We start from the raw sequence: 18,024 nt of genomic DNA on the forward strand, positions 1-18,024 counted from the left end.
CTGTTACCCTTCCTCATGTGGTAAGCCTTTGCTTTCAGTGCTCTCACAGCGAATGACTAACTGATACAAGGCTCGATGGGCAGTTTGGGTTCCAGTGAGGAATAAAAAGTTACATATGAAACTACCAGCCCAGTCTAATTTACTTATAAAATTAGTTATAAATGTACTTATAAAATCTTCTCATTAGATACAGATTGAAATAAAACAAAATATTTTTACATTTAGCACGAAGGACAATCTAGATAAAGTATGGAATGTTTGTGTGTTGGGGGGGGGGCGGCTGGACTAACAAGTCAACAGGGTATTCTTGCGTTTAACTCCATTTCAATAAAGCTAATGAGATAGAGCAAATTTAACTGAGGAAAGTGAACTGTGTTTCTCTTTTTGTGTGTTTATGTAATAATCGATGTCATAACACTGAATAAGGCAGAAATACATGTTTATGTTGAAGGCAAAACTGGACTTAATTATCCAGATGACATGATGTAAAAAGTACGTTAAGGTGGAGCTCAACAATGCAGGAACATTATCTCTATTTTACACAGAACAGAAATCAGGTGCCAGATTCATTCTGGGGATAATAGATTTAGTGGAGTTATACCAGGGATAAATTTGGCCAAGACTGCCTAAAAAATAGAAATTACAAAAGAAGCTTGAAAATATGAGCTGCCTTGGAGTTCTAGGCTATTTCACAGGGAATAGCTTTTTCAAATCAGCGTTCATCATTATCTGTTGCAGATTGTTGAGTTTAAACGGGTTTCCTCCTACATTTCCCAGCTTCTATTCCTTGGTCATGCAGCAAAAGCATATGGCTATCTCCTGCCACTGAATTTTACTCTGAACTCCTGATTGATTTCAATAGGAAGAGTTCTACACATGCACTGATGGAGGACTGCCCCCTAATGTCTCATTTCTGACATTAAAAAGTCATTTTCACCTAAAGCCAGGGTGGTGTCATAAACACAGAATTGTTCATAGGATCATAGATTTTAAGGCAAGAAGGAGTCATTCCAATCATCTTGTGTGATCTCCTGTATGACACAGGCCAAAGAACTTCACCCTATTATTTTTGCATCAGAGCATTATGGCTGAGGCAGGTCTGGGGCAGACAAAGAACTAACATGGACTACAGGGAAATAAAGTTCTTATCCAAGCACAAATATGTCCAACAGTAGCACAAGCAGAGAAAATTACTGGCTACGTAAATTGCTGTTTGTTTAAATGCTTTCTCTTTCAAGAGGACCTCAGTGAGAGAGACTCTCTTCAAGTAACTTATTCTTTGTACTTTCCTGAGTACATGTTGTACGTTCAGGCTTGCATTACTTGAGTGATTGTGGAGTTGTTCATTAAGATTACTGAACTTTCCAAAAAAAAAAAAAAGTCACTGCTCTAAACAAGTTAATATAAAAATGCAAAGCCCTGTTACTTGCAGTGGTGAAATTCCCCAAACTGCCTGGTAAAAGCGGTTTACAGAAAGCCTCCTGATTAAATGCTAAAAGTCACTAATGCCATAAGCAGATTAAACAGCATGCTGTTTTAATTAAAAGAGACAGAACAATATTATCCTTGTAATCTAAAGCTCAGTAAAAATATTTCTTATGTTAGTATATGAGAGGAACTGCTGGTAATGAATGTGATAAAGCACTATCTGGCTTTTGTTTATATGGTTTAAAATAATTAAAGTAACTCCTTAGGCATCTCTGACTTGAAGCATTATTCTCCATGTCCGGTGAAGGTAGGAAAAGAAGTAATGGGCTTAATCTGCAGTAAGGGAGATTTAGGTTAGATATTAGGAAAAACTTGCTAACTATAAGGATAGTTAAACTCTGGAATAGGCTTCCAAGGGAAATTGTGGAATCCCCATTGCTGGAAGTTTTTAAAAACAGGTTGGACAAACACCTGTCAAGGGTACTTGGTCCTGCCTCAGCACAGGGAACTGGATTTGGTGATCTCCTAAAGTCCCTTCCAGCCCTACATTTCTATTATTTCCTTTTATAAACCCCCAATTGGATACACAGGAAGGAAATAAACTCATCATACTTAGCTCTAGTTTTGTTAGCATTTTGTAGGTCTGCTCTTGTACCTGATTTCCGAACATATGCTGTTCACACATTTTGGAACCAGATGGTTTTCCTTAGGTCTTCAGACAGGTGCTGCTGAGCCATAGCATGAATAAAAGAACTGCAAAATGCCCTTCTGAGAAACCAGTTTGCAACAGACAATCAAACTTTCAAACTGCTCTGGTCATCCAGCATGCCAAGCCAATAACTTTGTTTCTGATGCTCTCTCAAAGCTCCACTCCACTCCACACAGGTGCTCACTAGGAATCCCAGTTCCATCTTCCAGCTGGAGGGCTCCTGTTTAATAACGGGGCTTGCCGGAGAGAAATATTAAAACTCTTCAAGGATGCAGCCATACCCTCTGTCTGGATTGAAGTAAGTTCACCCTTTGATCAGCAGTCCAAATTTCATTTCTCTTTTCTAACTTTCCTTGAAGTGAAAGTGGATTAATCATGAACATAATCTGAATGAAAATACAGCACTCACGTGAGCCACTCCTCTATTCCATCCCAGCCTTCCCTTGAACAAAGGCTGCCAGGCAAGCCAAGTTGTGTTTGTTTTTTAAGTAGCAAGAAATGATCCAGAGGATATCGGTTGAGAGATCTAAACATTCGTCTGTGCTCGTTTCCAGAATTCAGATTTGAACTCTGATCTCCAGAGATGGAGTGGTGGTGCATTAACCTAATTTATTCTACTCCCCAGAAACTGCCAGAACAATGTCACATCTGGTACTGGTGACCAGATTTCCTGAAGGAGACTTTCAAGTCTTTGGCAGCAAAGCACACATGAATCATGCTTCAAGCAGTGCATTAGGGCCAAATACTGCAAACCCTCCCTCATGCACCAAGTACAAAGAGACTACTTACATGAACGATTGCTCACAGAAATGATTCAGGATTGGCCTTTTGCCAGTATTGATTGTCTAGCAAGGTAAAGTGTAAGAAAAGTGTCTCAATCTTAACCTACTGTTGTGTGAAACACCTCCACTTTGCTCTCCCTTTTTAAATCAGCGTAAATACTATACAGCATGCTACGGTCTGGAGCATGGCCCTTCCTGTCTCCTTTTTGGACTCTACACACCTCGGTTATATGATGAAGTAGCCACTTATACTCTAGAGGGAAAAGCATTTCAGGTACTTGCATTTGAAGAAAAAAATATTTCAGGAATAAACAATGTACATCCTGTACTAAAATGAAATCTGCTTTTCATGATTTTCCCTGAGTAGAATTCAGATTATTTAATGAACTGGGACCAAAATAGCTGAAGACTGAAATGCAGGATGCTGTTTCAAGGAACTCAGGGTTATGAGTGCTGTTAGGATATAGATATTCAGGCCTGTCTGTAAAGGCCTATACTCTAAGAATTTAGGTGTATTCTTATCACTTGACTAGTTATAGAGGTATAAAAGAAAGAATCAAAATCACTGTCTGCCGGTGTAAGAGCCTTCTCCTACTGTGACAGTCTGAGGCCCTGTTCTTAGGCTAAGGCATTTGGCTAAGCAACAGAGGCAGCCATAAACTGGGAAGGGAACGGTCACATCCTCACATTCCAAACTAGTCACATTGAAATAAGGTGCTATTGGGCTGTTAGGAATACAATCCTGTCCTGATAATGACTGTCGCCTCCAGAGAAAGGGAAGTGCCTAGAAGATGTAAAAGGAAACTTAGTTTGATAGCATCTTGTCTGGCAAGAACTCACTTACCAATAGCTGGGACGTGAAATCCTCACTTCTGTATTGTTTTGTCATTATAGTTCCCACTTTGCTATTGTTTGTCTGTATAATCTCTATCTGGTTCTATGATTGTTCCTGTCTGCTGTATAATTTTGCTGGGTGTAAACTAATTAAGGTGGTGGGATATAATTGGTTACACAATCATGTTACAATATGTTAGGATTGGTTCGTTAAATTTCAGGAAAATGATTGGTTAAGGTATAGCTAAGCAGAACTCAAGTTTTACTATATAGTCTGCAGTCAATCAGGAAGTGGGTGGGTGTGGGGGGAAATGGGAACAGGGAATGGGGGTGGGGAAATTGGAATCATGTTTCGCTAAAGGGGGAAATGGAAACAGGGACACAGGTAAGCCTCTGTGGTGTCAGAGCTGGGAAGGGGGACACTAAGGAAGGAAACTGGAATCATGCTTGCTGGAAGTTCACCCCAATAAACATCAAATTGTTTGCACCTTTGGACTTCAGGTATTGTTGCTCTCTGTTCATGTGAGAAGGACCAGGGAAGTAAGTGGGTGAAGGAATAAGCCCCCTAACAAGTGCAATTCTTCTTCTTTGGCTAACCCTCGATGCGAGGATGATGTCTGCCAAGGGGGTATATTGGTGAGTTTTTAAGTGGCTGAGGAGCCCAATTCTTGCCCTGCAGATTTTCCCACAGAAGTGACTGGTGTAATCTTGGAGGATACATAGTTGTTGGCTGGAGTGTTGTGCCTTTTCCTTCCTTCTTTGTCGCTTCTCTGTCTCATGAGCACATCTGTTCTCCCCAAAGTGAGCTGTGGCTTGGTGTATGGTGTGGCACCACTGTGTTCTATTCTGCACTGAGTCCTCCCAGTTTGTTGGGTTGATGCCTCCCTTTTCAGTAAGTCTTTGAAACGCTTCCACTGCCCTCCGCGAGCACTTTTTCTTCCCTTAATGAGAGAAGAATACTTACTTTGGAAGGCAAGTGTCAGGCATATGTACACAGTGGCCAGCCCAGCGGAGTTGGTGTTTCATGACCTGCACTTCTATACTGCTGATGTTGGCTGCAGAGAGAACGCTCGTGTTCGTGTGTCGGTCTTCCCTGCTGATCCTGAGAATCCTCCTGAGGCAGCGCTGCTGGAACCACTTCAGATGCTTGAGATGTCATCTGTAGGTTACTCAGGTCTCAGTAGAAGAAGGATAGGGATGACAACTGCCTTGTAAACCAAGATCTTGGTACCTGTTTGCAGATCCCTATCATTGAAGACTCATTTGAGTGGTCTTCCAAAAGATGTGCTGGCACAGTGGATCCTGTATTCAATTTCTGTGCCAATGCTGGCTGTTTGGAAGAGCTGGATGCCAAGGTATGGAAAATGGTCTACATTTTCCAAGGGTTCTCCGCTGATGATGATTTGTGGAGTACGAAGAGTAGTTTGTGCAGGTGAGGGCTGGTAGAATACCTTGGATTTCCTGATGTTAAGCCAGTCTGTGATAGGCACCTGCAAAAAGATTTAGGGTGCTTTGCAGGTCGGCCTCTGTGTGTGCAAGAATGACACAGTCATCTGCATACTGAAGGTCAGTGATGCCAATTTCGTGATCTTAGATTTTGTTTGGAGATGTCAAAGATTGAGGAGTTGGCCCTCCATACGATACTCAATCCCGATTCTGTCAGGAAGGACTGCAATTATCAACAAGTCCAACCACAGTGCTTTTGTACTAAACATTCTTAGTTTGCTCCATTTACTATATGAGCAGCTATGGCTGAATTTTCTCCTTGGAACTCAAATTTGAATCCAGGTCCTGTAAAAATTGAGCTTTGGCCTACACTATGTTTATCAAGTTATAAAAGTTTTGTTATAGTGACTAGTGATACCAGAGTTGTGAGAACTTGGAAAACCCTTTTTGTGACAAAGCTCTTCCTCTTCTGCACACCTTTCAAGTGACACATTTGTTTAAGGTTCTAAAGCCTGTCTAATCTTTTGGTTTTTTTCATGCAAGAATAGGATTATTTTCAAGTGAAACGGTTCAATTTTCAAGTAAATGAATATCAAAACTTTTCAAATTCAAATCTGAAATTCCAAATGGGAAATCACATTTAGATGCACATATGTTTTATATAAAACATTAAATTTCTAATGTTTGCACAGAGAAGACCTTTGTTTGAATGAAAATAGTGCCATTTCATAAAAGTATAATGAAAAGCACATTTTGTTTTAAAGTATTTGCTATTTTCACATAACATAGGAAAACGCATGAACATCAGAAACTTCTGTGCTTGCTCTTTTTATTGTCTGCTTAATATACTGAATGGCCTCCAGTTGGTGGATTTTTTCTAGATCAGTCTAATGGGATTTAATCACCGTAATTCAGATCTCTAGCAAATTTTTTTGCTGCTTCTCTAATTAACACCAGCTGATTTTGCTTAATATCACATTAAAAACAGCTTTAACTGGTCATATCTGGGTAGGTTATATTTTTGTTTGTGATATCCAAGGCTCCTATTCTTATGTAATAGAGTCTTTTATATGCTAACAGCATTCACATTGTGTTTAATCCAAAACAGTATTTTTTCCACATCACCTGAAATAAAAACCTTAGTCAGTCATCAAAACAGTTATTATTTTACTAAACAATAGGAAGGGGGAACCTGTCAGCAAGGATTTTTGGTTAGATAATGACATAATACAGGCTCTTTAATGATGGCTTATATAAAGGCTGACTTTCCACTTACATAAAAGTCATTTTTATTAGAAACTTGATTCCACACCTCCAATCATTTATGTTGGCTGCATCTTCCCATCTCTGTTTCATGGGTTAGTAATGATGCCTTTTATGGCTATGTATGCTTGTTCCTGGATGTGTGCCCTGTTCAGCCCTATTTTACATAATTTAAATTGAAAACACATTGAGAGAATATACATCTATGATTTAAATTATGCTTTTACCTTAACCCCGAGGGCGCCCTACTGAAGCTATGCTGGATACCTGATGTGGTGCTACATATGTTCAAAAAATATTGCAACACATTTTCAAGCTGATCCAGCCCTCTTGTGCTGCTCTAGTAATGTAAATAGGGTTGGCAACTTTCTAACTGAACAAAACCAAATACCCTAACCCTGCCCCTTCCCTGAGGCCCCCCCCCACTCACTACATTCCCCCTCCCTCGGTAGTTTGGTCTCCCCCACCCTCACTCACTTCCACTGGGCTGGGGCAGGGGATTGGGGTGCGGGAGGGGGTGAGGGCTCTAACTGGGGGTGTGGGCTCTGGGGTGGGGCCAGAAATGAGGGGTTCAAGGTGCAGGAGGGGGCTCCAGGGTGGGGCAGGGAATTGGGGTGCGAGAGGGCTCTGGCTGGGGGTGTGGGTTCTGGGGTGGGGCTGGGGACGAGGGGTTTGGGGGTGCAGGAGGGGGCTCCAGGATGGGGGGTGGGGCTGAGGGATTTGGAATGTGGGAGGGGGGCTGCAGATTGAGGCAGGGGGTTGGGGTGTAGGAGAGGGTACAGGCTCTGGGGTGGGGGTGCGGGCGCTGGGGCGGGGCCGGGGATGAGGGGTTCAGGGTGTGGGAGGGGGCTCTGGGCTGGTGCAGGGCATGCGGGCTCTGCCTGGTGGTGCAGGCTCTTGGGGCTCTGGGTTTAGGGGGGCTCAGGCTGGGGCAGGGGCTTGGGGCTCAGGGCTGGGGAGCGGGCTTATCTCAGGTGGCTCCCGGTCAATGGCACAGCGGTGCTAAGGCAGGCTCCTTGCCTGTCCTGGCTCCGCACTGGGCCCCAGAAGCAGCTACCAGCAGGTCCAGCTCCTAGGCAGGGGCGGGGAGGGCAGGAGGCTCCACTCACTGCTCTTGCCCGCAGGCACTGCCCTCCAGCTCCTACTGGCCGTGGTTCCTGGCCCATGGGAGTGTGGAACTGGTGCTCGGGGCGGGGAGCAGTGCACAGAGCCCCGTGACCCCGCCTTGGAGCTGGACCTGCTGGCTGCTTCTGGGGCACAGTGCGGTGTCAGAACACATAGGGATTAGCCTGCCTTAGACCCGCAGCACTGCCGACTGGACTTTTAACGGCCTTTTAACGGTTGTCAGCAATGTCAACTGGAGCTGCCGAGTCCCTTTTCGACCAGGCATTCCAGGCAATAATCAGACACCTGGCAACACTAAGTGTAAAGCGGCTGTGAATCTGCCCTAACTAGACAGCTGGGAATAGCAGAATCCTTGAGTTGGAACAGCCAGCTGTCTGACACCTGCAAGGTTCCCCAACCTGCTGTGATAGTTGGGCCTACAAAATTTACCCTAATTGTGGGCTCAACTGTAAAACGTAAGTGAATGTTCGTCACAATAACCTATAATAATAAGTGTTGATGGGAAAGATATGGAAGGGAGACAGAAAGACTGAATTAGTCCAAACAAAAAGGCCTATTGATATAACTCAAGGACTGTGTTAAGATCATTCCTGGTAAACAAGAGGATTTGAGTACTGAAAATTAATAAACCAAAATTGGTATGTCAGATATTAAGCCCAAGTGGTGGACAAAATAATGAGGGGATGGGTTATTCCACCCTTCACTCCTTTTTGGGGTCTTTAAGAAAGAGACTTGGGGAAGAAAAACTGGCTGCTGGAGTGAGCTTCACAATCAGGACTCCCTTCCTCCCCCCGCCCCCATCTCCAGGTACCCTGGACCTTCTTTCTCTTAATCCGGAGAGTTCTTCTGTCCAGACTGGGCCAAAGAAAGGGACCCAGATGACACTGCCACATCCATCAGCTTCAGCTAAACCCCAAATATCACTTGGGGTGTTCCTCTCCTCCCCCACACCTTATTTCTTATCTTTCCTATCTCTCTCCTTTTGCCTTCTGTGTAATAAGAGTGTGGTTTACCTGGCCAAGACTGTACATTTGGCAAAACTGCTGTAAGCCTGTGACCAGAAAGAGGCAACTAAAAAGCAATGCCCTAAAGAGGCTGATGCTGTTACAGGTTTGCCAGGTCTCGGAGTGGCTGACACAACTGTGTGCAGTGCCTGTGTTTCTCCAACAGCAAGGTTGTAAGTGAAACTCAACACCAGAGACAGAAGCTGCATTTTTCTATCTTTGCTGTTCTTTTATCTTCCCGTGTGTGTGTGTGTTTTATTTTGTCTTCTAGAAAATGGGATTGGACTTTAACAACAGCAACAACAACAATAGCTGTAGCTCATCTCAATTAACAACTTCTCTTTCCCTCCCAAAAAAGAGTTATTACCATCTTTGATATGGTTTAAAAAGACTGTCAAACAAGGGGATTTTTCCTTCTAGAAATGCTCTCCAGCTAAAGGGAAAGGGTACAAGGGATATCATTAAAATGAAAGCCTTATTAAAATACTTAACATTTCAAGTGCTTTAACTGTTTTTCCTTCTTTTCTGTATCTTTAATAAAAAGTTTTAAAGGATTTTTCATGGTGTGTGCACCATGATACTAAGCAGACTGAAGCCTGTGTAGCCCAAAACTTGTTTAAAATGGTTTAATGTTAGACAGTGACTGGGTTATGTTAACATCTCTGGCCTATATATACCATCTAAATTAACACGATACACCTCACCCCCAGCCTAATAGGATACACGGGGTCCCAAGGAAGGGACCAGAGCTGTAGCAATGCTGCACTTCAGCGGTACCCATCTGGTATAAAAGCCTTTGGCAGCCATTACCAGCATACATAAGCTAGAGCAGCTCAGAGGCAGCTCACACATACACCTAGAATCATCCAGGCTTTGGCATTCCTAGAGATGGAGGGAGCCCAAAGATGGAAGAAAGCCACCTCTCTCTCTCTTTCCCTCGGGTTCTGTAACAAGTTCAGCTCAGCCAGAGTAGAGGATTAGACCTGCGGACATTATATAAACAGGGCTAGGCTCTGGATGGAGTAAATCAGATAGAGAGGAACATGGAAGGGTAATGTAGACATTTAGAGAAATTTGTCATCACAGAGACATTTCAGGACCAAAAAGATATGATGTGGTAAGTTCATTGCCCTGTGTGGGCAGTATTAGTACCCTGTATTTTTTTCCCCCTAAATCATTTTCATTACTACATGTAGTTTTGGATGTTGCAGCTTTTATTGCTGCCTTATGTACTCTGATCCATATACATTAATCATTCTGTGTAAAGTAGTTTTTCTTAATTGCAACAGTGCCAGGTCCTTTCTTAGCTTCAGTCTGCTTGTAGATCATTTGTATTTCAGCCTGCCACCCTCTAAGACAGATCTATGGTACAGACCTTTCCTATTGTCTTCAAAAAACAAAAACAAACCCACACCTCTGTGCATGGTTGAAAGTTGGCCAACCTAGTTTTAACTTACATAACCAATCCTTATGCAGGACTGATTGCTATAGAAATAAGTAATAATTTAATGAAACTGAGCAATTCTCCACATCCAAATACTGCTGAATAAAGCACACACTGCAGAACACACTTATTTTACAAAGCCTTTCAACAATAACCTCCGCAATACTCCTAAACTGCTTCAAACTCGTACAGCCACCTGAAATAATATACAGTTGCAGAACTTGTTTGTCTGGTCTGTACTATATCGTGAGCAATTTGGAGCAAGGACTGTGAGTCATATGTCTGCAGAACAGGGAGCAACACTGTCAATACTCAATGAACGGCAGCAGCATAGGGACAAATCCTTCAAAGGGAGTTCTAGCTGAATAAGACCTGCAAGCATTACCCTCTACATACTAGCAACTGGCAATCTTCCAAAGGTTCAAAGGTTTAGCAAAACACACAGATGTTTGTCTAAGTGTCTAAATACTATTTTTTATTACTATTGATGAGGCTGAAGATCTTCTAGTACATCCTTCCTCTAGTCATGCCACAAAACAGCCTCTCTCACAATGATTCTGAGGTGTTGCTGAGGCCTCAAATACAAGTGACTTCAGAAAGAGTTTAGGCCCTCAGAACTTCAGGGGTCATGCCAATATTTCTTCTCCCATGCTGCTTGAAACCACTCCGGGTGAAATTCTTCCCTTGAAGGCTAAAGTGGGACTTGGAGGTGCAAAGACCTTTTGCTGGCCCTGGGCATATAAGTGAATTTCACCATCAGTGTCAAAGCACGTAAAAGGAAAGTGTTAAGGGATCTTTTCAAGCCTCAGAAAAACCTTTGATTTGGGTATAGATAGAGTTTTGAGGGAAAGTTCTTATTTTATCCTCATCACATCTCTCTAAAACAACTGCCCTAATACACACACTGATAAGTCATCTCTAAAACAAAACAACAGCAATCATATTGGTCAACCAAGTAGAAAGATTTATCCTTAGGGTGAACATTTTAACTTTTCCCTTTTCTTTTTAACATACACTTAAATTGCCTCTGTCTTTCAAATTACAAAATGTGTCTGTAAAATATAAAAAGAAATTATAGTTAATGTACTATAGGCCTGGCTATAATGATAATCCACTAGCACAGATCTTTGAACTCATGTGGGGTGTCATTGACTGTGATTTATATTTTCAATTTCGAGTCATTTGCACAATGTGTACATTCTACCCCCATATTATACAGCAGTATACTGGCAATGTTTTCTGAGAAGAATGCCATGAAAAGTATGTAAACACCAATCTATCAATCAATTCAGTTTTTTATATGACCCTAAACACCATAGTACCCACTTACTCTGCAGCAAGCTTGACCTACATTCTTTGGGAAGACAAGCAGTCCAGTACAGCAGTCTGAAAATTTTGTGGCAGCTTCACAAAAGTTAAAAAATAGTTTTGTTTTTGAATTAAATGCAAAAATGAATAATACAATAACTGCAGTGTTCCTTCTGCTATATAATTTGACATTACATTCAATTTATTGTACTCAATCCCAACATTTTCAGTGGCTGAAGAATTTTATATTGAAAATGTATAGCTGTATTATGGAAGTTGTCAGGCCAATGAGCAGGAGACAGTGGTGCTTTTGGTACCTGGGAAGGAAGTATGCGATTCTGGGATAAGTGCACTGGCTGGATATTATAATTATCTTCAGTAAGAATTAACTATGTTGATAATGATATCTGCATCATTAGTTTTCAGAATTAACACCAGTCAGGGGAGCAGTCTACATCTTTCAGAGCTATGTCTGCAGACATCAGCCATGTTCAGTTGTACTTAAGACATGATCAAAAGGCCACTGAGGTCAACAGGAATCCCCCTATTGTTTTCAATGGTCTTTATGCCAGGCCCTCAGTTTGGAGGCTTTCCATTCCAACCATAAGGGGTAGAAATGTATTTATTAATTAAATGAAAGTATAGAACTGGAGTGTACTTGTGTGGGTAATGGTGGAATCATGGAGGACCTAAGGCCCCAAATGTAATATAGAGGAGGTGGAGGAGGCAGAAATAAGAGCTTGAATATGCATGTAAGATGAGTAGCTTTAACTATATTACATCAAAAAGTAGGCACATAAGAAAGAGTTCAAGTACCATTAATATGAATCTGAAAGAAGAATTAAAATACGTATTGAATTTCTATGTGCATAAGTGAATATGATCTCATGATTGGAGCATCGGCACTGGAACCTAAAACTTCTGAGTTCTGTTTCTGGCCTTCCCAATGACTTGCTCTGTAATCTGAGGCAGGTGCCATCACTTTCCCTAAATTCTGTTGAGTTTAATATCAGTTTAATTATAATAATTAATTATTAACTGACTCACAGGAATGTTGGGAAAATAAGCTTTGGAGATCCTCAGATAGAACAGTAGTTCCCAACCAAGGGTACAGGTACCCCTGGGGATACACAGAGGTCTTCCCCGGGGGTACATCAACTCATCTAGATATTTGCCTAGTTTTACAACAGGCTACATAGAAAGCACTAGCGAAGTCAGTACAAACTAAAATTTCATACAAATGACCTGTGTATATTGTTCAATATATTATACACTACAATGTAAATACAATATTTATATTCCAACTGATTTATTGTATATGGTAAATATGAGAACACAAGCAATTTTTCAGTAATAGTGTGCTATCACACTTTTGTATTTTTATGTCTGATTTCGTAAGCAAGTATTTTTTCAGTGAGGTGAAACTTGGGAGTATGCAAGACAAATGGGACTCCAGAAAGGGGTACAGTAGTCTGGAAAGGTAGAGAGCCACTGAGATAGAAGGTGCTAGTGAAGTGCAAAGAGTTATTACTAGTAGCATTTAATTAAGTAGAAAATAGAAAAATAATAATAATAATAATAATAATGATCTTTGTTTACTGTAGAACCTTTCATTCTCAAACTTTACACTGTATAATTATTCCTCACAACAGTGCTGTGTGGTACGTAAGTAAGTATTATTAACTCAGTTTACAGATGGAAGAACTGAGACAGAGGGATTATGGGCCCTGTTCTGAAAGGTGACAAACACTTCCTGCATGGGCAGCTGGTGACCCAGCCGCTGGGGGAGCCTAGTCCCCGACCCCTCCCCTTCTGGCCCTCTCTCCCTCCCAATCCCTTCTGCCCGCCTCTTCTGCCCTGCTCCCTCATAGGAGCCCAGAGCAGCCCCACTGTGGCCCTCAGCCCGAGAGTCGGGTGGCAAGACCCCAGCCCTGGTGTGCTGGGTGGTGCGGCGAGCCCCGGTGCGCCAGGCAGCAGCACCACCAGCCCCAGTGCTTTGGGGGGCACGGCCAGCCAGCCATGCTGCGCTGTGGGGGCAGCGCCCTCAGCTCCGCTGCTCCAGGCAGTGTGGCCAGCCCTGCTGCGCCAGGTGGGAGCCACCCCAGCCCCAGTGCTCTGAGCGGCTGGGCCATCCCCTGCCCCAGTGCTCCAGGCAGTGTGGCCACAGCACCAGCCATCCAGAGTCCCTGCAGGATGCAGGCCAGCCAGCCCCAGCCAGCTGGGTCAACCAGGGTGCTGAAACCGCAGAGAAGGGGCCTGGGCTGGGGGGTGTAGTGTGGGCGGGGCCACACTAGGCTGTTTGGGGAAGCACAGCCTACCCCTGCCTACAATATCCACCGCCCATGAGTTCCTGCAAGATAGTCAACATCCTCACTTCCCATTGGGGAGTAAGTATATTTAAGAACTAGCTTTAAAATTCAGGAGCTCTTGGTTCCCAGTCCAGCACTTAAGCCCCTGGACTGTAACTCTCTTAGAAAATCAATTTTTACCCTTGCTGAAGAGTTTGATTCCTTCCTTAAATACTTTCTTTATTACAGAAGCAGCAGCCAATAGTTAGGAGTCTGACAACATTACACTATAAACCATTTTCCTTTGTTATTTATGACTTTACAGCCCAATTATTAAAATAGGTTCTATAAATCCCCAACTTGGGAGCAATTAACTTGACTTTCTTTAGAAAATGAGTTGGAATTTTTTAAGATCTGTTTTAAAACATGAAGGCTGCTAATCTATAAAGTGAAGTATCCTCTTTAGTATCTCTATTTGTGTGGCATTTTCATTTACACATGAGAACTAGCTAGAGTGACTGCTGTGAAACTATATACCATGACATTTTTAATGTGTATTACAGCATGACTGTGACTGAAAACCTCCTTGTCACTGAAGAATAAAAGTCATGGTGGTTATCTTAGTAGATGCATAATACGCTGAACATTTTGTCCAAGTTTTTCCTGCACACATTTCTACCTACCACTCATGCATTTCATTTGTGCACAGAAAATGAAATTCACCAAGCAAGGCCCTCCACTCAGTACAACCCAAGTGGTACCACTGTGATAAGTAGAGGTGTGGATGGAGCAGCTGCCCAAGGACCCTCTGCCTGTGAACTGGGGAGGGAGCTCTTTGCCAACTCTGAATATAGTTGTGCAGAGGGGAATTCGGGGCAGGCTTATACTACATTCAGCAGGGGGATCTTCACATGGTATAGAGCTGCTGTAGTGACTCATATACCATCCCTCTTCCTGCAGAAGGAGCATGGGGCCATGGCCAGCTGGCACAAGATGAAGCTGTCTGAAGGTTGCTCTAATATACTCAATGGGATTAACCCAGTACTGAATTGCCCCAAGAGAAGGAGAGTGTAAAGGTGGCTTAAAGCTACCTTTGCACCTCCCACTCCTTAGCTGCACTAAATGCTTCTTGACCACAGCTGAGTTTCGGATCCCATATGTGAGAGTTTATAATTTTGTGAGAATGAAAGCTCTTTAAGAAAAAAAGTCTGCTGTATTGAGTGCACAGTAATGAATCTCCAAAACATGACAATAATACATGTTTGTGATGGAGAATCTTCTGGAAAAAAGCCAATTTAGTGTAATAAGCTTTTCAATTAAAAGTTTTAAATTTTAGAGAGATTTCAGTTTAAAAGCATTAACTTTTGCACATCACATTTCAGCACACAGAGGAAAAAATTCACCCCAATTAGGAGATGGCTCTTGAAACGTCAGTAAATGTAGGTCTCAGGAGTTTTGTATTAAATGAAAGAGTTTTTATTGGAGACTCAAATTAGCCATGTTACTGCAATGTACTCAGACTTAGACAAGAAGAGGACACATCTTTTAATGACAGTTCACAGTATTTCATTCCCCATTCAAAAAGATTTGGACAAATAACTAAACGGGAAAAACAAATAAATGGTATTTGTCTGAACACAGTAAAAAAGGTTCATTTAAACACACATAAATAGCTATTTGAAAACACACAGATCACCTGAAATCCAGACATACAACAACTGTTTAAGATAGGTGAGTGAAAGACCAAAGCTAGAGGGTTTATTTAGAATCCCATCAAAAAAAATGCTGTAAGAAAACTTTGCTACTTGTTTGCAATAAATTAAACAACAGAGTTCCAGATGGTATGATGTGAATGTGAATTCATGCTAACATACAGGGCTTCCCACCTGTGAAGTCCACATAGTGGGGGGACAGATCAAGCCTTACGGGTCATCTATTCAGAAAACTATTCTGAAAATTATTTCATACCATAATCACAATGTAGATTAAAAGAAGATTTTGAAAGTATTATATATGTTTTTAATGTTAACTGGGACTTAAATAATATTTAAAACACAGTGATAACTGACATGAGAGACTACTTAAGCCTAAAGAACCGACCCCCCCCCCCCCCCAAAAAAAAAAGGGTTGCTTAAAGGAGCCAACCTTCTAACAAAGGTGGAGCACAGCAGTACTCAGTATGATCCTGATCTTGCAATCTTTCACATTTTTACTTCTGCACTAGGGCCTGATCTAACACCCATTGATGTCAAGGGGAGATTTTCTATAGACTTATGTGAGTTGGACTTAGCCCACAGTCTCCACTGAAGTAAGTAAAGATGAGATTTGCAGGATTTGGCCCTAGATTTAGGGATATTTTTGGGTAGTCTTTTAAGACAGGAGGTGGCTGAATAAGGGTGAACTGTTGTACAGGTTTAATTGTACCAGAAACTGAAAGAAAAAATGTTGTATGAGTGCTTTAAAAATCTTTTCAAGCACATTGGCACTTGCAATTCATCTTAACAAAACTGAGATCCTCAATAAAAGATCCTCAGATATCCTGAGACAGAAGTTGCACTATACACTGTAAGTGCTTAGTAGTATTTTATTAATTACACACAAAAACCTATGTTAAAAGAACATTATTAAGGTTGCGAAGTAACGCACTCAGAAGTTAGGAAGTTCCAGAAATAAATTTGCTTGGGTAACCTTAATTCAGCCCCTTTGTGCAGATGCAGTATGATCGTCTTTAATTACATGACCACATATTTTTTCCACAGGAACCCTGCCTCATTCAATGCATGGGATGGAGCTGCGCTGGGGATGAATCAGCTCTGTATAGAGAAGACTGTTGTCTGTAGAACTCCTGCCTCATTTGTTGGATGGTGTGTAATGAACAAGGCCGGGAACTGTAGGAAGAGAAAAGGATGATCTTATGGTTAAGGCAGTTGAATGCTACACTGGTGAACGGGTCTCTACCTATGCCTTTGCCAGAGTACGTATATGATGCTGGGCAAGTCACCTTCACATGTGGTCACTAACTGTATGTTCCTCATTTTCTGGGTGTCTGATTCAAACTCAGTCTGACTTGCACAAGTGCTGAGCACACACACCTGCAACTGAACTCAGTGGGTGCTGCACACTGAACACAGGAAGTGCTAATAATGGAAAGTACTGTGAATAATCAGGTCCTAGGCATCTGATATCGGGCATCCAAAAATAATGGATTTTTTTTAACCTTAATCTCTCTGTGCCTCAAATCCCCATCTGTGAAATGGGGAGAATATCTTTTCATGTCATGGGGTGTTGTGCAAATACATTCACTAATGTCCGTGAACCACTCAGGTACTACACTGATGAGTGCCATAGAAAAGTTTATAAGAAAATTATTCTGTCCTCAGAGCATGCTTTGAATAGTGTGCAGCAAATAAGACTGAGGGTCACACATTGAACAATGAGGAGAAAAGAAAATGTTTAAAAGCTGCCCATTAAATGAGCACTGTCCATAATGTGTGGTGAATGAGACAAGAGTCCAGTGGAATAAATACTACGTGATCATGTAATCAAACACTTTGTCATTATGCATATGAACAAGGAGCCTGAATAAGGGTTGCACAGGCAACATTCCCCCACATCTCCTTCCCTCCATCATACAGGTTCCTAGTCCAGTCTCCTTGCCCAACTAGTCTGTCTGCCCTAGTCCTTAATCTGATTTTAGTCCGCCCCTATCGTCCTGTCTCCCACCCCATTTTTCTCCTTGACCCACTCTCATTGCCCAGTCAGGCCCAGTCTCCACTCCCCAGGGTCCTTGTCCCAATCAATCATAGAATATCAGGGTTGGAAGGGACCTCAGGAGGTCATCTAGTCCAACCCCCTGCTCAAAGCAGGGCCAATCCCCAACTAAATCATCCCAGCCAGGGCTTTGTCAAGCCTGACCTTAAAAACTTCTAAGGAAGGAGATTCCACCACCTCCCTAGGTAACACATTCCAGTGTTTCACCACCCTCCTAATGAAATCTACTCCCCAAACCCTGCCCACAGTGCCCTAGGTCTGGGTTTTGCCCCCTCTGAATTTGAATCACATGGGTTCCTCCTCCACATTGTCTGAATGCCAGCAGGGGGCTTGAGAGCACAGGAGAGAGACAGATTCACTACTCTCAGCTGCCTCCAGTGCCCAGCAGCAGTCAGGAGCAACCATTACAGGGAAAGACTAGCTTTGACCTTGTGGCGCTGGGCTGGGGGGAGCATGCTCAATTGCTCTGTAGAGATGGTGCATGCACAGCCCAGTCACAAGTAGGAGTTTGGAAGGGATGGCACATGCTCAGTCTCTCTATGGCAGTGGTCCCCAAATTGTGGGCATGCCCCGTTTGGAGGGGTGCAGTGGGGCCTGGTCCAGCCTCAACGGGGGCAGGGAG

The 18,024-nt window shown here is 42.5% G+C and overlaps 1 protein-coding gene across 12 annotated transcripts in view; it reads right to left on the reverse strand.

Moving 5' to 3' along the window:
* Nucleotides 1-18,024, reverse strand: part of PRLR (prolactin receptor) — a 225,285-nt gene that overhangs the window by 52,729 nt on the left and 154,532 nt on the right. The window contains exon 1 of one of the 12 annotated variants that reach the window (XM_074952467.1): nt 2,084-2,573. The exons of 9 other annotated variants lie outside the window; for them this stretch is intronic. The gene's annotated coding sequence lies outside the window, so the exon portion shown is untranslated. Of the gene's footprint in view, nt 1-2,040; nt 2,574-18,024 lie in introns of those variants that run through there. 2 more of the 12 variants (XM_074952462.1, XM_074952466.1) reach the window with 2 other exon arrangements.

This window comes from Natator depressus, chromosome 5 (assembly GCF_965152275.1).
Source record: "Natator depressus isolate rNatDep1 chromosome 5, rNatDep2.hap1, whole genome shotgun sequence".
NCBI lineage: Eukaryota > Metazoa > Chordata > Testudines > Cheloniidae > Natator > Natator depressus.